The sequence below is a fragment of the Aythya ferina genome (genome assembly GCF_964211825.1).
Source record: "Aythya ferina genome assembly, chromosome: 25".
Lineage (NCBI taxonomy): Eukaryota > Metazoa > Chordata > Aves > Anseriformes > Anatidae > Aythya > Aythya ferina.
Window position 1 is genome coordinate 5,503,948 of NC_140323.1, and position 21,128 is coordinate 5,525,075.

General features: G+C 50.6%; 2 long non-coding RNA genes across 5 annotated transcripts; both read left to right on the forward strand.

Annotated features, from left to right (window-relative positions):
* The first annotated feature begins 1,917 nt into the window (after window positions 1-1,917).
* On the forward strand, window positions 1,918-12,891 carry LOC311423688. Of its 3 annotated transcripts, XR_014685788.1 has the most exons (4): window positions 1,938-2,588; window positions 7,316-7,447; window positions 11,648-11,702; window positions 12,154-12,891. It is a non-coding gene; the product is annotated as an uncharacterized lncRNA (long non-coding RNA). The 3 variants fall into 3 exon arrangements; XR_014685787.1 differs by lacking the exons at window positions 7,316-7,447; window positions 11,648-11,702; window positions 12,154-12,891 and adding exons at window positions 4,346-4,509; window positions 5,534-5,867 and having other exon boundaries at window positions 1,918-1,987; XR_014685789.1 differs by lacking the exons at window positions 7,316-7,447; window positions 11,648-11,702; window positions 12,154-12,891 and adding exons at window positions 4,346-4,509; window positions 5,534-5,867.
* Window positions 12,892-13,227: 336 nt separating this feature from the next.
* Window positions 13,228-20,447, forward strand: LOC311423687. 2 transcript variants are annotated; one of them, XR_014685785.1, is made up of 5 exons: window positions 13,228-13,307; window positions 13,656-13,815; window positions 15,104-17,070; window positions 19,321-19,437; window positions 19,988-20,447. It is a non-coding gene; the product is annotated as an uncharacterized lncRNA (long non-coding RNA). The 2 variants fall into 2 exon arrangements; XR_014685786.1 differs by lacking the exons at window positions 13,228-13,307; window positions 13,656-13,815; window positions 15,104-17,070 and adding an exon at window positions 17,852-18,580.
* The last annotated feature ends 681 nt before the right edge of the window (window positions 20,448-21,128 follow it).

Sequence of the window (21,128 nt, forward strand, 5' to 3'; positions counted from 1 at the left end):
AAATTGAGGCGTACAGAAGAAACAGAGGGATGGAAGGCACCATCCAGGGTCAGCGCACCACCGTCCAAAGCGTCAGGCTTTATTGCCCTGCTGCTTTTCTGAGAAAGTCTTCCTCCTGCAGAGATGGGGGTGAATGCTTTAGGGCTCCATAACCCATCAGCATCTCTGAGCAAATGTAAGAGCAAGAAGCAAACAAAACCCCTTTCCTTCATTTGTGCATTTTGGTTTTAAACATTACGTTTCCAGGGATAAACGCGTTGGCAGCACTTGAAATAAGATGTATTAATTAATGAACTAAGCACTTAATTTAGGCTTAATAGGATAATCCTTCGCTGCATGTTACATAAATAGTAATTGAATATGAAGAATGCATTGAGTGAGAATTAACAGCTGCGGGAGAGATGCATTTTATTGCGTTCTTGTTAAATGCGTGGTCCCAGCCTGGGTCTCTGGTGTAGCAGAAAAGCTGGATTCAAAGGCTCTGAAAGTCAATGCAGAAACTGCTCTGAAATGGGTCTGCAGAGCAGGATGAGAAATTCAGGACTGGGCTTTTTGTTCTTTACTGACCCGCTGCCTGACCCGAAGCTGAACTGAACGGGAGGGACCTCCTTGCATTGACCTCCAGAGCAGCTGGATCATTCAGCAGGTGGAATCCAGCCCTCGTCCTAAATGCAGCTCTAGGAGAAATACAATTGCTAGTGCGGGGGACTGACAGGTCTGGGGGCAAGGGGCTGCTTTATTCATTACCCAGGCAGCGCGGAGCATTCCCTGTCTGCTGCTGGATGATAGCAGGGCCTCCTGGCCAGCTGCAGGACCATGGCAGGGAGATGCGAGGTGCTCATCCTGGAGAAGGGGGGAGTTAAAAAAAAAAAAAAAAAAAAGTTTGAAAAAGAGGACTTTAAACCCAGTTTAAACCCAGTTTAAACCCACTTGGAGTCCTTTGCCCCTGCAGTGAGCCATGGGGCTCTCAGCTTTTCCAGGTTTGAAAGGCATTAGACCAAGCCAGGGGTGGGTTACTGAGCATCAGCAATGGGCAGGATGGGACCTTGGCATTAAAGCTCTCCCTGGGCTCTGTGTCCCCCTGTGGCCAGGACACCCTGGGCTGCCCCCATATCCCCTGGCAGCAGCAGCAGCAGCAAGTAACGTGGTTCTGCATCCTGGCTCGGTCTCTGAGGCAATCTGCCACCTTTATTTTATTCCGAGATTTATTTGTTGCTACTCAGTCAATTACATTATTGCAAAGTGTGAGTGATAAAACCCTTAAATTACTTATAGCTCATCCTTGTTTAAGGGAATAATTAGTGTGTTTCTAAACAAGGAGCAATTCTTCTCAATGGGAAATTTAGACTTTAAGGATATTTCCCCTGTAACTTATGTTACATAAATAATTTATCACTGATTACACAAGTACTTTATTCTGTCTAGCCCTAAAAAATTCTCTCCTCCCCACGTGAAGCTGCCGGCTTGCCTTAGCGCTGAGGGTCACTGCACACTGGAGGTGCTGCAGATTTGCCCAGGGCTGTTCCAGCGATCCGTGGCAGGGCAGGGCAGTAACATCGTGTCCCCTAAATTCTGCTATAGAGCGGATGGAGCAGCAAACCCTGAGATTTTCCTGCTGGCTTCGTCCCTGTGCTGTGACCCACCTGCAGTATCTGTGCCAGCTCCAGGGAAACGCAGAGTGCCCGTTCCCTCAGCTAAATCCTAGCCTGGCACCCTCAGTAGAATTTGAGAGTTGATCTGAGTTTTGCCAGCTCTTATTTTATTCATTTTTTTTCCCCTGGCCAGAAAAACTGCCTCAAAACTCAGCTGTTTTCCCGTGTCACTTAAGTCCATACAGGTGATTTATGCAGCTGGTGGGAGGGAGGCTATTTAGCTATTGTTTTTAAAAGCGGGTGTGAGGGAAGGATGGAGGGGAAGCAGCAGGGGAATGGGGGAGGTATTTCATTTGTGCCTCAGATCCTGCTACCTAGGAGAGGCTGGGTGACAGGTAGGGAGAGCTGTTCCCGTCCTCCTCCTGGGCTGGGAGGAGCTGGAGCCTGCCAGCACATCTGGTGGCAGAAGTTTGGAGCCTCTTTGTGCCATCAGGGGATGATGCTCAGCTGGCACAGGGGCTTTGTGCTCGGGGAGGGCTGGGGGAGGAGGAAGGTGACAGCCCCACAGCCTGAGCAGGGGGAGCCTCTGCCCTGTCTCAGTGCTGCTGTGCTAGCTGGAAGCACACAGCAGCTTTCTCCCGTGTGAGGCAGCGAGCAGTGGTTTCCAGTGCAACCCAATTCTCCTTCTATGCTAATTAAATAGGACAGGAACACGGACCTGGCTCCTCTGAATAAGAAATCAACTGGAAGGTGGCTCCTTTCCCGAGCCCTGCTGCTTCAGCAACCAGAGGGGGGGAGACAGAGGGGGAGGAGAATATCCCTGGATTAAATTTAATGAAAATAAATATATCAGCTCTGCTAGCAGCAGACGGGGCCCTGTTTAGGGAACAGCAAGTCCAGCTCGTTCTTCAGGAGCTGTAACTTTTGTGCTGGCTCAGAGCCACTTGGTGGCTTTGCACAAAGTGTTTCTGGAGGTACGGGGAAGATGCCTGGGAGGTAGGTGAGACAGCCTGGGAGACAATGATAGATGAAGTAATGCTTCACAAAGCTGGCATATGCTCGACGACGAGCCTATTATGCTGGATGCTAAATAGCAAATGGTGATTAAACGTTGGTGGTGCGGAAGGAAGGGGGTGGAGGATGGTGTGTGTGACCTCTCAGACAGCTCCTGAGGGTTTTGCTCAGCAAAGCTTCCTACAGAATTACTTTTAGGTATGGGGGCTTCACAGGGTCGGTGTGTTCCTTGGTTTTATTATATGCTTATTTTTGAACAGCCGGAACAAAATTTGGGGTATTTCTATAAATAGTCAAAAGCAAGAAAATTTTTCTTCTATGGGGCTCTCCCAGGTTGGGTTTCTTCTGGGTCCCATTGCATGTCTGGCACAGGTTCCTGTCCATGCTGGGGAGACCAGATTGCATCTGCCTTCGTTCTCTGGTCACTGCCTCTACAAAACATGATCGCTGAGTGTCTCAGAGCCTCTTGCCACATGCAATAGAAATCAGCCCACAGCTTCTTGGAGTCCCTGGGGAGACAGGGACCCGACAGATGGGCAGACGGAGAAAAGAGCAGTAATTGCATTACGTTCTGTTTCCTTGGGAAATCACGCTGAAAAAGGCGAGCGAGCACCTCAGAAGCAGAGGAGGCTGGGCTGGGATGAGGGAAGAGGTACAACCTGCTGTTGGGGACTGGAGCTGTAAGCAGGGCTGGGACTGGAATTTTGCAGCAAGGAGTGAAGCACACTCAGCTCCTGGGGCTGTCCCTTCCTCGCATCGTTAATTAGAGGTTTGCTCATGTCCTATAGCGATCTGCTGGGCTTTGTTTGCTTAGCTGAGCCCCTCAGAGCTCTGGGCTGTTTACGTGCAGAGATTTGATTTCAGGTCCATCTCTAAGCCTCACCATGTCTCGTGGTGACATTTCCCTTGCTAAATATCAGAACAGGGACGTCTGAAAGCCAGAGTGAGGAAGGACAGAGTGAGAGATGTGGGATGAAGGACAGGAAAGGCTGGAGGAGGGGATTAGGGCAACAGTAATAGGAAGTGAAAGGAAAACCAAGTCCAAATCAGGCCCTGTGGAGGAGTAAGTATCAGGGTGGTTGGGTGGCCAGGGAAGGCTTCTGCGGAGGCTGTGGGATCATTCGAAGCAATTAAATGCTTTCCTGGGGGGAGCAGCTTACATGTAAGAAGGAGCCTGTTTGGACCTTCTCCAGTTCCTGCTGTCTTTAATAATCTTCCAGCAACTTGAGTCAGCTGGTGGCTAAAGGCAACAGCCAGGAATTTGTAGAGCAGTTGGGCCAAGGAGCAAAGTTGAGGGGTTGCAAACAGGTGGCTTGGCTCTGCAGGGGCAGGGTGCTCTGGAAAGATGCACAGGAGCTCCCCTGTGCGTCTCTGCCTTGGGCTTGGAGTACCCCAAAACCCTGAGCCTGCAGGGTCCTGGTGAAGAGGAAGATGATGGGTTTGGGGCTCCTCCACTGCTCTGCAACAGTTCCTGCTCCCACAGGTGGTAGATGTGGGTTTTCCTCTCCCCCTGCCCCAATGGGAAGAGGGGCCTGGATGCACCATGCAGCTCTGGCAGTGTAATTGGGGGAGATGGGCACTGGGAGCCTCTGAGAGCATCGTGACGGGATGCTGGAGGATTCCAGCAAATGGAAGTCCAGTGGCTGTGAGGTTGGAGATGAGGTTACTGTTTGTGCCTGTGCAATGCTGGCTGCATTAGATGTTCACCATGTTCCCCATGGCTTTGGTGATCTGTGCAGGACTGAGCTGTCCTGGTCTGTGGGCTTCTTGAAGAGTGAACTGGGATCTTCTGTGTGCTCAGGGCTTTGCAATGCACCCCTAAATCACCAAAGTTTGGTGAACCAAACCCAAGGTCCTGCTCCTGAAGGTTTTGTTGGCTGCAGACTTAACTCTGCAATGACAGGTGAGTGTCTTGGCTTTTCTATGGCATCTGTCCAGGTCACTTTTTTTTCCCATAGAGGAAAAAAAAATCTTAAAGGATCTTAGGAGATGTGAAAACAATAATTATTCACTTCAAAATAGCAGTTCTGGGACACCTGATCTCCACATCTCATTACAAGATGAGGCTCTGGCAGACTGACACCTTTCACAACACAGAGCTCCGAGGGAGGCAGTCGGGCTGGGAAGCACGTCAAGTGGCACGGTGGCACTGTCCTCAGTGTCACCCTGCTGGGGCTGTGCCCGTCCAGCTCCTCCAGACAGGCTGGGCTGCACACCCCATCCCAAAATACCAGGGTGGTGGCATGAAGTGCCCGCGCTGTCAGCAGCCTGGAGGCTCAGGATGTCGATGCGAGCGGCTGTCGAGCAGCCAGAGACGTGCAGGAGGCAGCCGGCTTGAAGTGCAATTTGCATTTTAATAAAGAAAGTTGTATTTTTTCAGTAATTTGCATTTAAATCAACTGTGTTTCATAACTGAGCATCCCTCTTAAAGGGGCACTCTGAGCTTTACCTAACTCAGGGAAGGTTAGGGGAGGCTTTTACATACCCTGCTCCAACGAGGAGCGGATAGTGTCACTTCTTTGCCCACAGGTGGTGCCTGCTGCCCCTTCATCTGTGAGTTTGAGCCCACTGGAGCATCCCAGAGCCCTCTGCAGTGTCAATGGCACCCGAGCAGCTCTGGTGTGAGCAGAGTGGAGGTTGCACTAAGGAGATGAGGGGATTTGCCCAGGCACAGGACAGAGGCACCCCATTAGCAGCTGAAGTAGAAGCTGGGTAGGTGCAGGCATTCCCAGATCTGGGTGAAGATAGGAAACTGCTCTTGGTGGAGAAAAGGTAGCAGAGGAAACCAGGGCAGAGAATATAAGGAAATTATACGTTTTTTAAACTGTTTCAGATGAACTGAAGTATTGCTTTTCTGTTGTTGTTGTACAAGTTTGAAGCTTTTCTCCTTTTAACTCCTTTTTGTACTCAAACCATTCATGCTCCAGCACAAAACACGGGATCTTGAAAAGAAATGACACTTCTGAAGGCAAACAAGAAGGAGATGTTCTGTTCTGAGTGTGCTGAGAAGCTTCTCCCCCTCCAAATGTAATGAACTTTTATTGCTGTTGAGAAGTTCCTATAAAAAGACATTTTCCAATGCAAAAAAAAACTTGCATCAGGGACCTGTTTGGCTGGGTCTATGGGTGATGGAGCTGAAATTACTCAGCGGTGCCTGTTCTGCCTCCAGAACCTGCCTGCAGCATCACCTCCCATCTCCTGACAAGCTCCACCATTACCTGGGGATGCCTGGGGGCCCCCTGTAGCCTCACAAAAGCTCTCTGTTGGCTTGATTTTTTTTTTTTTTTTAAAAGCTTTTGTTTTGATAAAAAATGGTGAGTTTTCTATCAAAGCCACTGCTGCCTTTCATCCCTGGGGAAAACTAACCATCAGAATGGCTGTCTTTTAGCTGCAGCTGATTTAGGGGATTGGGAGCCTTTCATGGTCCTACTTTTATCTTGGGAATGGGCAGATCTCCTTGTAGGATGTGAGTGTTGGGGAGGGAGAGGTCAATGTGCTGGGAGAGGTTTGGGCTTTGTCCTGCCCACGGGAGGCTCCAACCCTTGGTACCACGAAGATGAGCACAGCACCTTTATGCTTTACCCTTTGGAGCCAAGCCTGCCTGTGAAGAGGGAGCTGGAGATGCTGCTCTACATTCACTGAAGAGCAAGAAGCCCAGATATTAAATTTAGCATTTAGTGCTGTTCAACAGGGGGAAAGCAGAGGGAAGAAGGGCGCTGCTTCCTTCTTAAGCACCTCTGTTGGATGGCAGGGTTGGGCTGGGAGTGTTGCGGGCTAAATCCCACCCTGATTAACTTCGCTGCCCTCAGCCTTACAAAAGCGGTCACTTGCCAAGGATCTGCTGGGTCTGGGTCCTGGAGGTGATGGCTGTGAGGATGCAACCTGGCTGCTCCCCAGCTGCTGCTGAAGAGGGGGACACTGAGATGCCGCCGTGGTGCTGCTGCTGCTCCTTTTTGTGAAGGATTGGAGAGCTGCAAAGAGGAGGTTGAGTAACAGTGGGTATAATTCAGGTTGATTTCTTCCCAGACTCTTCATTTGCTGAACGTGTCACCAGCCATGTAGTATATGGGGTGTTTCGTATCAATTTTCTGCAATGCCAGGCCATAAATAAAGAAAATAAATGTTGTGCCTGTTAATCAGTCGCTGCTCACCCAAATGAGTTCCCTATACGTTTCCCTGTTCTATAATTACTTGTCACCTACTGCTAGTTTGTAACTTTTCAGGCTGTGATTCTGTTAGGTGGCTTTTTCCCTCTCTTTTGACAGGATTAATCCGTTAGTTGTTGGGTTGTTTTTTGGGTTTGTTTTTGTTTGTATTCCAGGCGGAGGAAGTTAAAAACCTATTGATTTGCAGCGGAGGTTTCTGGTGTGTTAGGAGCTGAGGGAAAACAATCTCCAATCAGAGCTGTGTTTTTAATGTCCAGAACAAGTAGTCGGTGGTACCTGGTGCTGTGCAGTTCGTGCCAACAGAGATGTTCTGCAGACATGCATTGATTTAAGCCTGCCAGCGTTGCTGGGAGGTGTCTGCAGCAGTGGTACAAGACGAGGAGCAGGTGCTGAGCAGGGTCCTTTTTCTGTCTGTTTTCTGCAGCTTTCTGATGCTCTGCAAGCTGCTGCTCGTTGCAGTGTTCAGTTGGTCAGCGTTCACCCCACAGTGCCTCTCCTCCTAGACCAGCTCTTGCATTTTGGGTCGGTTTTCTTGTTTTTCAGGTGGGGAAACTGAGGCAAGGAACCCTGCTCATGCCTGGTTGGTGACTCAGCCTCCAGGAGAGGAACCCAGGCTCCCCATCCAGCAAACCAAGGCAGGAGGTGGAGGAAACCTGCTGAGAGCAACCACTTCTGGTGAGGACAACTTTAAAATAGATAAGCCTAACAGAGGAGAAACAGCTGTGAAAGCATAATGTAATTTTTCAGCCAGGCCCTCCAACCCTGAAAAGAGAGCTAACTGCATCTTCCTTCCCCTCACGCTGAAAATAATTGTAATTTACACACCAAAGGGACAGAGCCTCTGGAACATCATGTGGCAGGGAAGTATTAACTGCAGCTGTCACGTGGAGCTGTTCCCGAGGAGAGGTTTGTTAGGTGGGGGGCTGGAGATGGATATTTTTTTGGGGGGGGGGAGGAAAGAGATGGATTTTTTTGGCTGAGGTGGATTTTGGGGAAGGATTACAGGGGGAATGAGCAGAAGTCAGTGGTGAATGCATCCCTCGTGCCTCCCTGGGCTGCCTGGCAGAGCTGCCTGCTGCACACGGGGATGCAGTGCGCTTTATATCCATTGAAGCCTTCCTGTATGTTCATTTGCCTGGCAGCCTCTGCTTTGAAGAAAGAATAAAAGACCTGCTTTCTAGTGCAGCAAAGGATAAAACACAATGGGGAAGTTGGTCTGCTATACGGGAGGAATAATAGGTCTATTAGGTTAACACATTTTCCGTGCACCCAGCCAAAACGTTTCATTAAATCAACGGGGCTCCTCCCTCCCCTGCTAATAAATTAACCTCTGCACAGGGGACGGATCTGCGGAAAAGATTCATTTACCGGAGCAAAGCATGAGCCTGCGCCTGCCTGAGCACCGCAGCTCATGGGGAGAGCTCAGATCCTGGCTGGAGCCCCCCAGCCTGGGACAGAGGCTTGCCCATGAGCCTTCAGTAAATAATTTAGGGGGGATTCCTTCTTTGTTTCTCCACCTTTCCCTGCCCAAGGTCTGCTTGTGGTGTCAAGCAGTCAGCGATCTCTCCTCTTTTCCTGAGTGGAGGGGGCTGCTGCTGGCTGTGATTTCATGGCTGTGGGTATCTGGATCCAGGAGTCCCTTGGTCCATCTGGGGTCAGGAGCCAGGGGGCTGCGGAGCCCACCCGAGCCTTCCAGCCTGTCCTCCAGCCGTCCAGGGAGCCAGGACGGCATCCTTCTTCTGCTGGTTTGTAATCTTACAGGGGTTGAGGATGACAGGAGCAGATCTGGGGCCCCTGGTGAGGTTTGGAAGGACAGAGGCCAAACATCCATCTGGCTGTGAGCTCGCTGCTGTCGCCCAGCCCTCAAAGTGCCTCTGGGCCTTGGCACCTCCGAAAACAAGGCATTTTGTGAACAGCGCGTGGGCTGGGAAATTGTTGTTTGTGTTCACAGAAGCTGGAGATCAGATGCTCTGAGCCGTAAACCAGCCTCATCGCTCAGGGCAGCGCTGGCAGAAGGAGAGGGGATTGCAAAAGCATCTTCTGAAAGGGTTCAGGTAGTTTTCCCTGCTGGAGCAGCCACTGCTGCAGGCTTTTTGGTAGCTACGGCAGTTCTTCTGTGCCACTAGCAGCTTGACAAACCCAAAATGCACAAACAAACCTGAAAGGGCTGCGCTAACACCGTGGAGCTCCCTGCAAACCTGCTCCAGCAGCCAGCCGCCCTGCTTTTGGGGACCCGAGGGACCAAGTGCTAACAAACACAGACAATGCTTTGCAGCCAGCAGGCTCAGTCCAAGCACTGAGGTCTTATTGCCAGTCAAGTGCAGCCTCGCATTCCTCCACAGATTATTTATCAGGATAAATAATTATATATTAGGGCCACGATGGATGCAAATGACATAATTAATAATACACGCTTCAAGAGTAATTTGCAATTTAAAGTTCTGTATAAAAGCCTGGTATTAACAATACTTATTTTTATTTATTAATTACTGGCTCTCAAAATCTCCATGGTGAATAATTTTCCATCTTTTCTTTTTTTTTTAAATTTATTTCTATGGCTCTGGGGAGAGTACAGGCCACCTTGAAGTGACCTGGTCAGGAAGGGGGTGGGCTGGGACACCCAGACACAGCCTTGGCTGGGTTATGGCTCTTGGCTGGCCATTTCTGGAGACTGGTGCCCTTGGGGATTAGTGTCTGTGATCTTATTAATAGGCCTTGTTCACTTTTTTAGCTTGTACCAGTCACCTGGGAATGTTTTGCTGCTCTTTTGAGCTGTGCTTTTGGCTGATGCTTGGTGAAAGTGCATTTCCAAACTAGGGAGGTGGTGCTTGTGCTGACTCCTTCAGCACGGCAAAAATGATCCGTGGGTGGGATTTACAGCCCTTGGAGTCCTGACGTCTGCCTCGCAGCAAGTGCTGTGCCCAAAAAGCAGTCTCTGCTTCCCCCTTAAGTTAATGTCTCAAATACACGGAGACCATGAATCTGGACGTCAGGGTCTGCCTTCCTGGTCTGGGAAATTCAACCCTGCCACTACCACAAGTCCCTTTGCTACCGAAAGGGACTTAATTGGTTTTCCCAGGGAGGCTGAAGGATGCTGAGCTCTGGGGCTGTGATAACAAGGTGAGAAGTGGCAGGAGTGGATGGCTTTTCCCTTAGCAAGACAGCCAGTGAGCTGTTCTGTGCTGAGCTCTCCTGGCATCCATCTACTAGCTCAGGGAAAAAGCCAGGGTGCAACTTTTTTTCCTTTTCCTCACCACTGCCCTAAAAACCCTTGGGCAGGCTTGCTATGGAGATGCATCTCTGGCCTCATTCCTGCAGCACTGAGTGCCTGAAATGAAGTTATCCTCCGCCCGCCTTCCCCTGGGCGAGGCGGGGAGCATGTTACAGCATATTGCATCCTGCGCTTCTGCTCTCAAAAAAATCTCAGCGAATCTTCTCCTGCCTGTCAGACACCCAGCCGTCCCCGACGTGAGCCCAGCATGTGGAACGGGCCCCGTTCGAGTGCTGAGGAAGAGGGGAGGGAGGAAGGAGAGCTTGGCTCTGCTTGCAGGAGCCCCGCCACTTGCGCACCCCGTGGAGCTCAGCCCTGGGGAGGTGTGTGGTGGCTTTGCCCGCTCTCTGCTGTCAAAGTACTTCATGTAACATGCTCATCCTGACACTTTGCTGCCTGTTTCTCAAAACCCAGCAGAACCTGGTGGGTGCTCAGATGGGAGGCATATGGTACGAGTCGCTCTGCCTTCACCCAGCAAAAACAGGATCGGGAAATGGGTCGGGGAGCGTGGGAGGAGGAAAGCTTTGCTGGGTGCTCCGGGAGCCGTCCTGCTGGCAGCTGCTTCGCAGCAAGCATAGCAGAAATTCAGCTGAACTGGGGGAGGTCCTGGGGGGCTGTTTGTAGGTCCGTTAATGGGGCTGTCCTGCCAGGTGAATTGGTTTGGAGTTGCAGGTGTTTGGTGTGGGAATGCAGAGGTGCATTTGGGTGCTGATCACTGCCACTGGTGGGGCCAGGGGGTTACACTGGGTGCTGGTTCTTACAAGGCTGGCACCCACGGCTGAGGACTGCCTCTGCACACCCTGCCCCATGGACCGACCCCACAGGCAGCAGCTTGACCTGGCATTTGCAAGCAGAGTGCAGTACGTGCATCTCAGAGCCAAAATAAAGCCAGATCTGGGTGCTCACCGTGTCACAAAGCCCCGGGGCCTCTGCAGCAGGAGCTGTAGCTGTGGTGCTGAGGAAGCTCGGTGCCAGCTCGGCGAGGGAGCCCGGTGGGACGCGGACACCGGCAGGTCTGTGCCGAGCGTGGCGCTGCCACAGCTGCTGGCCCATCTGGCAAAGCATCTGCCAGCGGGAGCTGGGGTTTTGCACGCAGACGGGTGGGAGGCTGGAAATAGCAAGCAGGGAGAGAGGAGGCACCTGTGGTGTGAGGCCGGTCTGGGAGCAGCGGCACAGGAGGGAAGCATCTGGACTTAATCCCGGTGTGTGTTGTGCCAGTCGGGCACCGGTGATGTGCAGGGGATGAGTGGGGCTATGGGAACCCAGGAAAAGCAATATGAAAACTCTCATGAGGCTTTGGTAGAGCGTAGTATAACTGGTTGGGATGGCTCCTTGGTTTCTCTGAGGTCTGTGCCGCAGCATGGGAGGGGGCAATCCTCTGGGCAGGGGGAAGGCAGGACCAGAAGGAGTCTCAGTGAGTGAGTGGCTTGAACCTGGAGCATATCTGCACTTGGCATAGTGGTGTGCGGGGAGCTGGCCTGCAAGAGAAGGCTGTGGAAGGCTTAATTAATGTGATCTGGGGGCACAGTCCTGCTCTGCACTAAGGTGTTTTAATGCTGCTTCTGTGTTGGTAATGGAAAAACTGTGCATCCTTGTGTTTCCAGAGCCCCACTGCGGACATCCCTTGCAGGCAGAGATTTCCATGTGAGCAAGCTGCAGGTATCTATCTCAGTACAGGCTCTGAAGCATGCATGAAGCCTCTGGGAGACACACCACGTGCACAAGTAACATCCCCACGGCTCCTTCCCCAGGCTGCTGCAGCGCATCGGGGCGCTTGTGCCAAACCGCAGCTGCGTGACAAGGACGCCCGGCTCATCTCTGCAGGGCATAAGGTGGATGTGGCAGGCGACAGGCCTGTCAAAGCACTTGGGATTAGAGCCTGTCACAGTCGGCACAGACAGGTTTTTATTTCAGGCAGCCGCCCGCCGCTCCTGCTCGCAGCGCCGGGGAGCCGGTGCTGGCACACAGCGGGGCTGTCCCTGCTCACAGCCTGACTCCCTATGGGAGGGCACGGCCCTTCCTTGATCTCAGCCCCCTCATCCATCAGAAACCAAGCTTTATCAGCTCACATCTCACTGAATGACTTTTTTCCTTTTCCTCTTGCCACCAGCAAATCTTAGAATCCTCCAGCATCTGAAGCACGGTGTGATTTCCCAGGCAGTGTTTGGTCTGGTTCGTGAGGTCCTGATGGAGCCTGGAGGAACAGGTTGGTCTGAGACCCACCAAGAGCTCCAAAAGTCCAGAGACCATCCTCAGCCTCTTGCAGGAGAGTGTAGAAGGTGATTCACCTCCAGCTGCTCCACAGAAGAAAAGTCTCTTTTTAAAAGCAATCTGACTTGCCCATCCCAGCCTTTCGAAGCTATTGTGGCACCTCAGTCAGATTTCTGCAGATTTGTCATCTAGGAGCTGGGTTCTCTTGGCTGGATTCTTCTCGCAATTCGTCATCACGAGTATCATTTACCCTCTGAAGTCACGTTTTGCTTTTAATCAGTCTTTACCATTCAGGCATGCTGCAAACGGCTCCCTCGACGGCAAAGTATTATCCTTCTTAATGAGCAGGACTTGGGGGACACGGGGGAGCAGAGCAGCCCATTTCTCTTCATCACCACCAATAGATCAGAGCAAATCAGTTTTGCAACAACTTTAATAAATCGATTCAATTTGGCAAACCAAAAAAAAAAAAAAAAAGAGAGGGAGATTAAAAAGTAAGGAAGGAAATAATGTGAGATGCTTCCAGCAATTGCGGTGGATGGTAAATCTCTTCTTTATTACTGCTTTATTATTTCCAGAATCTGAAGTTTAAATAATTAAGCAGAATAAATGGTGGATGAATATTATTTTCAAGTTTTATTTATTGATTCTCAAAGGACAGATGTGCACAGAGACCCAGGCATAGAGGAAGCTAATTTCTCCAGTGGTGTAAATCAGCACAGCATCATTAACATGAATGTCATTTAAAGGAGATTTACACAAGCTGAGAATCCAGCCTCCTCATTTTGGGAGGAAAATATGGAAAGCTATGTAGGTTTTAATATTTTTTCGTTCTGTCTTCTGTGCAATTCATTTATTTTCCAGTTTAAAAGCACATCAGGTATATTTTTTGTGTAATTTAAATACATTTCTTGACAGAGCTGCTCACTCTGAAAGTCTTTTTGGGAGCTTGAAATTGGTCAACTCTGTATGCCTGCAGGTTTGCACTCGTGGCATCTCGGAGGCCAGGTTGGTACCTGGAAGGTGACAAGATGCTGGGCTGCCCGTATCTGTGTGAGTGACGAAATGTTTGGGAGATGCTGGAAGTGGGGCTGGGCTGGGCGCATCTGTAGTGCCTGGGTAAAGATTTCCCAGAGCCAAAGGCTGAATTCCTTCTTCAGTCTGCTGTGCACCTTGCTGTTGATAATATCCATGTTAGCACTGTAGTTATCCATCTAAAACATGTGTGAGACCCCAGCTGGTGGGAGCGCACCCCTCTGAGCTCCCCGGGGTGCCCAGCTGTCTCTGCACCGTCTCGTGGTTGGGGATGAACACCTGGTGCCTTTGCTGTTCTTAATCACTGCTCTAATTTCAGGTCACCGCTGCTCCCGTGGGCACCCTGGGGGCTCCTGTCTTCCACAGGAAAGCTCCAGCACTGGGCTGATTTTTGGCACGCAGAGGAGAACAAGGTGGCGGCGGATGCAGCAAAAGCAACAGAGGCCTCAGAGAAGCAGAGGAATGCCACCTGGTGTTAACAGTGGGGCCAATTAAGGAGACTGGGAATTAAGGAAATCTGACACCTGTAAGTAGATTAACCCAAAGGAGATGCAATGTTATACGAAATTTCAGCTACATGGGGAGCGACATGTGGATGAAACAGGCCAGTGAGCAGGTAAATAGGTGGTCCCTTTGTTACCTGACCTTGTCTACCCATTAAAACCAATTAGGGCACATCATCTGCGCTGCTGTACCTGATGATTATGTGCACTGGGGTTGGAGGTATTGGCATTTTTCAGGAGCCCCTAATTCAGCTGCACCAGCTCACTCTGCACTAATTTAAACATGTAAAGACATCTCAAAAAGGTGTCATGAGAAGGAATTTCTGGTACTTGTGAGAGTCCTAAAATGCAAATGTGGGTAACATGGGGGTGGGTGAGTGACTCCAACTTTTATGGCTTTGTTCTGCGCTGATGAGCTTGAATGTGGCTGCAGGAAATTGTTCAGTTCCAGCAAGAAGGGGAGAATCTCAGGCATTGGGAGCTTGGCTTGGGTCCCTTCTTATCTATTACCAGGCTGGACATGAAAAATCCGGCTGTGATTTGTAGTGATTGCAAGACAACAGAAAAGACGTTGACATCTCAGATCCACCACCATCCTGTTTTTTTTTTCTGTGCTCCTTGATGGGGGTGGCAACTGGTGTCTGGGGGGAGAGGTTGTGGTGGCCTTCTCAGCTCCCCCAGCAGCACTTGCATTGGGGCGTGCCGTGATGTTCACAAGATGTTTGGGCAGACTGAAGGAAAATTAGGGAATTTCTAAGAGGTTCCAGAGGAGAACCTGGAAAAATGCATTTGCTACCAGATTTCCAGATTAATGCTCACCTTAGCAGGATGATCCCTGCAGCTAAGCTGGCTCCCCGTGAGGAGAGACACAGCCCAGAGGGTCTGATGTCGTGCTCACAGGCACAGGTCTTGTTATCTCACTCCTGGGAAGCCAGGAGGCTGGGTTATGGTCCTGCCTCTGCCAAAGTGTGTCAAATTCATCTATTTATCAAGCATATTCTCCACAGACTTTTTTTTTGCCTAGCTTTAACAATGGGGACAGCTGTCACCTGCCTGTTCTGGAGGAGGTATGTGGGCTTAGGAGGAACTGCCTGTGGGACTGAGTTTTGGCTCCCACACTCTCAGCAAGGGTGAGATTTGCTCCTTCAAAATGTCACTTGCTAAACAACAAGTAATGATAAACACTTATTGTTATTCTTCTTTCTTTTTCTTTTCCCTCTGTGGGAGTAGATGATATTGCTAAGTGACCGAATACTCACTTGACCCTTGAAAATGCAAGAATCATGTTTAATTCATATCTTTTATTTATAGGTTTGGGCTCCTCCAGTTTCTGTCCAGAGATGTGTGGCGGCTGCTCTGTGCACGGCTGGAGCTCTCTCCAGGAACAGCCGTCAGGGCCTTGCTGCAGCAGTAATGGGCTTGGGCACTGTGTCAGCTCCCTTCATACTGATGAGAGCTTATAAATATATAAATATATACGTATACATATGGGAAGTTTTGCAGTCAAACCACATGGATGTTTTCAGTGGAGCAACCACAGCTCACTGCCCACCTGCCTGCCATCAAATCAAGAGTTTTCCAGCAGTATCAGCATCAAGCAAATCCCTGCAAGACAGCAGCCTGGCAGGATGGGGAGGGAGAGAGACACATCTCCCTGTCCCCAGCCCCACGGAGCCCCCTGAGCCCGAAGGTTGGAGCAGACAGGGCTGGGAAAAAGCTCGGCCCCCATGACCATGGTCCAGCAAAGCCAGGCAAAGAGCTGAGAACAACGCAGAGATGCGTGCGGCTGGGAGGCCATGAGTCAGATTAACAAGGACATGATCTATCAGCCACGAGTTGATGACAAAAATGGCTGAGTAGTGCTGGGTAGAAAGTGCACAGGCAGAGCTGGCTCTGGAGTGCCTCCGGGATGAATGCTTGTTAGGAGGCAAATGCAGTCCTGGGTTGTGCGACCCGGGGCACCCGAGCAGAGGGCAGGGATTTAATCCGTTCTCCCAGCACAGAGATGGTTAAACCACTGTACTGCAGACAGCTTTGGGCAAAACATCACAGAAAGGAAATGGAGAAGCAGCAAAGGGAGGGAATTGCAGCCTGGAGGAAGATAAAGGGTTTAGAGAGGATGGCTGTGAAGAAAGCGATTAGAGGAAATTAAACATGGACAGGCTGGAGACAGAGGCTGGGGAGGGGAAGAGGCATCTGGCTGTGCTGGTGCAAGGGCACATTGCAGGGCAGAGGAATTGTGCTCATCGCTGAGCAGTGCCGGCTCAGGGAGGAAAGAATGGCACCAGACAGAGTGGGAGGCTTACGTGCATCAATAACCAGCCAGGCAATATTGGCACCAGGACCAATTCCGGACTGAAACCAAGCAGCACAAATCCGAGGGGTTTGGAGGAGGCAGGAATATGTCAGCTCCTGCCTAGTGAAGCCCTAACGCAAGTGGTGTGTGAACCCGAAGGAGCTTTTAGTAGAGCTCTTCTGTCTCTGTTTTTTCAGCCTAGTGATTAAAAGTCCAGCATGGAGATGCCTCTTCTCTTGGCCAAACCCTCTTGCAAGGGGCAGACAACCGTGTCTTGAACTTGGCAGCTTCTTCATCTGGGAAGTGCTGTGGCTGGTGGATGCATTGTCCCCAGGATTTTGGTGCACTGGCTTCTGAAGAGGCTGGAGGACCAGTCCTTGTAGTGGAAAGGTTGAGGACAAGACTTGGACTCTCGGGACAGAGGGTGGGGGGGTTCTCGCTTGTCCTAGTGATGCTGTCAAATGCTCTGGTGTTGCCTTGGTAAGGGAGAGGACAAGAGGAGCTCCTGGCTGTCTGCAGCACGTGGCTCCTTGGAGCTGTGTGAGGGCACCAACCTGAAGCTTCATAGAAATTGCTGCCAAGCTTTGGGAACACCAACACAGGCAGTGTCACACGGGTGTTGGTGTGCTGACCACAGGTGGCTGTGCCACATCTTGGGAAGGATAAAGAATGATTAGGAAAGTCGAGAAGCTCTCTGCAAGCCTCAACCAAAAAGGATGCTGCTGGGAGGGAAATGCTCTGGGTCATGGTTTGAACCCTGGTTCTCCTCTCCCACTGCCCCTTTTCTTCTTAAAAAATAGGATGGGATTAAATCTCATCAGTAGCTTTTAAAAGCCAACTGAAAATGTCCTTTATTAAATTACTACCCTATTGATCTTGCAGTCATCCGAAAGGGGATTGATTGAGGGCTTAAACAGACATGCAGCCGGGCCAGACGCTCAATTAATGTGCATAAACGGGCAGTGAAGAAGCAATTTTCGGAGTAAGTCAAGCAAAAGATCAATCCTGTTTTGCCTTCCATGCCAAAGTTGCTTGTGTATTTATTTTTACGTTAGTTCATCTTCATTTGTTTGTCCCTCTTATGATAAGCACCTCGTTGAGAGGTGGCACTCAAAGCACGGCTCGCTCCATTCCCAGAGCCATCGCTCCTTTCCTTCGGGCCTTGGAGAAGGACACGGTGACAGCAGGGTCAGGGAAAGCCATGTCATCTCAGAGAACCCACACCTGAGGGTGTTTTTAGCATTCTCCATTAAAGTCTTACCGAGAGGGCAGTGTGAAGCAGCAGCAGACCTGTCACCTTTTTTGAGTACTCGCGTGTCTGATGGACCTTGAGTTGCTCTCCCAAGTCTGTGGAATATCTGGGGGGGGAAAAAAAAATCCTCTTTATTGACTGTTCCCTGCCTCTTCACCATATGACAGTTCCAGGTGGCTGCTGGTGCAAAGCAACCACGATAGATCTACAAATGCTTAGCTTTTCTCTGGATTTTCCCACTGATGCTGCAGGGAGAGCCCATAAACATTGCTGAAGAATGGGCCAGAGCAAAGCATCTGAAGGCAAATCTTTACACTGTGTTCAGTTGCTCTGTGTTTGTGAGCAAACTGCAAGGAAGGCTCTGTTTTGCTTGTTTTTCTTTCTTTTCCTTTTTTCTCTCTCTCTCTCTCTTTTTTTTTTTTTTTTTTTTTTTTTTTTTTTTTTTTTCTTTCCCCTTTAGACTTAACAAGAATCTTGATAAGAAATTCTGGTCTCTGAAGGCCACCAGCCCAGATCCTCTGGCTCAAGCTCTTTGTTCCCAATCTGCCTTTTAGCCAGATGTAGGTTGCATCACCCCACGCGTACGAAGGGGATCACTTATGGCTTGCAGCAGTCTGAGGAGAGCACAGAGGCAGGCTGCTGAGCCCTGGCTGTGGGGAAGGCTGAGCCAAGTCTTCTCGTGGCTCCACGCAGCTCAGGCACAGACCTGGTGAGCTGGAGATGCCAGATGTCCCCGTGGTATGGGGCCATCAGGTCTTTCCGTGGGGAGCCAGCATGGCTTCACAGCAGTGACACTGGGGACCTTAACTGAGCTCCTGAGTGTGCAGTGGCAGAACTGGAACCCAGTCCCCTGTTCTGGTTCCTGTTCACCCAGCTTCTCCTAAGCAGCAGTAGAAACGCCTGCATCTCCTCCAAGGAGTAGAATGGGAATTTGCTAGGATGAAGGACACCTGATCTGCTGCACTGGGGGAGTATGGGCTCAAAAACATCCAGGTGAGCTCTTCCACCTTCCCTTCTCTCACGTCTTTGTCCTCTGCTCCTCATGGTTGGGTGGATGTGGAGTCCCCAAGATCTCTGCTGTTGGGGCACATGGAGAAGAAAGCTTCTTCCCCCAGTGCTGAGCCCTCTCCTCCCATCCCACCAGACTCAGACATCCTTCTCACTGCTGCTCCATGCAACATCGTGGCTTTGTGAATCCCCTTCCAGGACAGGGGGGCTGTGTCCTGACCTGGCATCGCCGGTGAGTCACCGCAGCCGGCAGCTTCCCCGTGCCGCAGCAGCTTGGCCCTGGCGCAGGCAGGAGGCAACGTGCTCGGAGCTAAAGCCATAATTAGCAGGAGCTCGTTGCAAAGGCTGGGACTGAGGGCTTTTCCTGTCTGTTATGTCTCGAGAAACCTTTCATTATGTGGATGGAAAATGCTTTATTCTCTTCCCCTTTGCACAGAGAGGGATTTCCTCTCTCAGACAGGCTGTGCTGGTCAGACAGCTGGGATGGGCTGGGGGCTAAGGGTGCCCTGCGGTTTGCTCTTCCCCTTGGGTTGGAGCTGCTCGAGGTCCAGGGAGAGGGGCAGGAGGAAGGGATGAGAAGAGCCTTGGGGTGGGGGAGTTTGGGAGATTTGCTCAGTTCTGCCCACTGATTTAGGAGCAAAAAATGAGCCCCTGGGGGAGGGCAGGAGCGCAGCCCCTCTCCCTGATTTTGGGAGCGGAGGCTTGGGGGTCCCAACCCATCTCCTCCCTCAGCCCACGGGGAGCAGTGGAGAGGGATTGGAGCTGGCGGCTCCTTTCTGCTCTCTCATCTTTGCGATACAATCACTTTTAAGGAGGATAAATTATTGAATGAGTGAAATCTTCTGTGAAGAGTAATAAAAATGTATCTTCAATTAGAATGTGCTGAGGCTTTTTACAGCACCTGAATGGGAGCTGCTCCTGCGGCAGCGAGAGACCTCTCATCTCTTCTCTTTCTTTCCCTGTCTTTTTTAGCCCAAGATTGTTGTTCCTTCCCTGCTCAAGATTGGCTCTGCAGGAATAGACGTGCACCTCAGCAGCAGGGTTATGTCAACAGGGGGGAGTGGATGATCTCTTTTAAACCAAGACCTGGTCAGTAATGGAAAGCACTTTTGGTTTGTTTTTTAATTTTTAATAGCACTGCTCTTTGAGTTTCAGAGCCAGGATTTTATTTCAGTGGGTTCCTTTACCCCTGGTAGTACAAGCTGTAATTTAATGTGATTCTGGTAATAAAGGAATATGCCTCCTTTCTCTCTTTCTTGTTCTCTAGTTATAATCAAATAAGTGGAGCTTGTCATTAATGGGCTGTGAGCACCGGAGCGTGCCTGGGCGCGATGGGATTGGTGGTGCTGTGCCAGTGGGGATGGGAAACCCACGGTCCTGGTGGGCCCTGGGCATGGGTCAAGGAGCTGCTGTGAGCCTGGCAGGGCAGCCAGCAGTGCTGTACCAATGCACACCGTGCCAGCCAGGCCACCTCGAGCAGTGGCAGGTTGGTGCTGCTGGGCTTTGCCACCCCATGGGGATGCTGTGGAGGTGGGACACCAGCCTGGTGCCCTCCTGGTACCACAGCCTGCTGTCTCCAGCTGGTGCTTGCTTTCCCTTTTCCTGTGTTTTACAGCTGTTGATGTTTTTCTTCTCAAAGGTAACCTCTGCAGCAGTGCCATTGTGCCTGAAGCAGGACCAAGCTGCTGACTACTTGACTTTGTGGTCTGCTCCTCCACCATGTGGCTCTTATCCAGCACCCTTCCAACCACTGCGACTGCATCGCTGACCAGGACATCAGGCAGTGAGTGTTGGGGTGCTGGGTTAGACACCCAACAACCAGTAAAGCTGTGGGAGCACCAAGCAAAGCTGCTGCTGTGGGCAAACCCCTCTGGCCAGGGTGTGCTTGGGGTGCTGAGATCCCCCCAGCTGCTCCCGTGATGCCAAACAACCAAAGTTGTCTCTTCCTGAGGGCAAGCTCATCCAGAGCATCACCACCCTTATATGACTGTAAATTTGGGGGACAGAGGGAAGGAATGATTTATATGTATAGCTGAGATTTTATTTGCATTTTAAATCACACTCCGGCTAAACTAATGGACCCCCTATTTATAGATGACTCCAACATAAAGTGACTGCTAATTACTACAATTAATATAGCGTTAAAGGCTTGCCAGCCAACTCCACTGCAACTTGTATCGCCTACTCATTTTCAATTAAGGCACATTGACAAGTAAAATACGCAGTTATTAAGAGCAGAGCCCTGTTGCATAATTACATTTTTCTAAGGTCATTAATCTCCCACAATATCCAGTTTTACACCCAGTGGCTGGAGAGGGGGCAGTTTGAGGGACAGCCCATTGGAGGGACAGTGGTAGCATTTAGGGAATGCAAACGAGGTGAGATTTTTTTCTTTTCATCGTGCCCTCAGATGATGTGTGCATGTCCTTGGCTGGGCATTCGCTGTGTCTGTAGCCAACGGGTGCCCTGCTAAGCAGACTGGCCGTGCCATGCAGCACCCTGGGGTGTGCCAGACACCTGTGAGAGCCCAGATTTTTTCTGCATTTGGGTCAAGCAGCAAAACCTTGTGTTTGTGGAGCTCTCAGATAGGAGCTTTCATTCTGCTTTTGTATGTGTGGTTATCTCTGCTGTCAACAACGCTGCTAATCCCAAGGCTGGGGATCCAAGCAGCTGCGCTGCTTCTTGTTGGCACAATTTAAGAAGCCTTCTAGCACCACCAGGATGGCTTTGCCTCTGCAGGGAGGGATCAGCTTTGGAGAGGAGCCCCTGAAGAGCAGCCC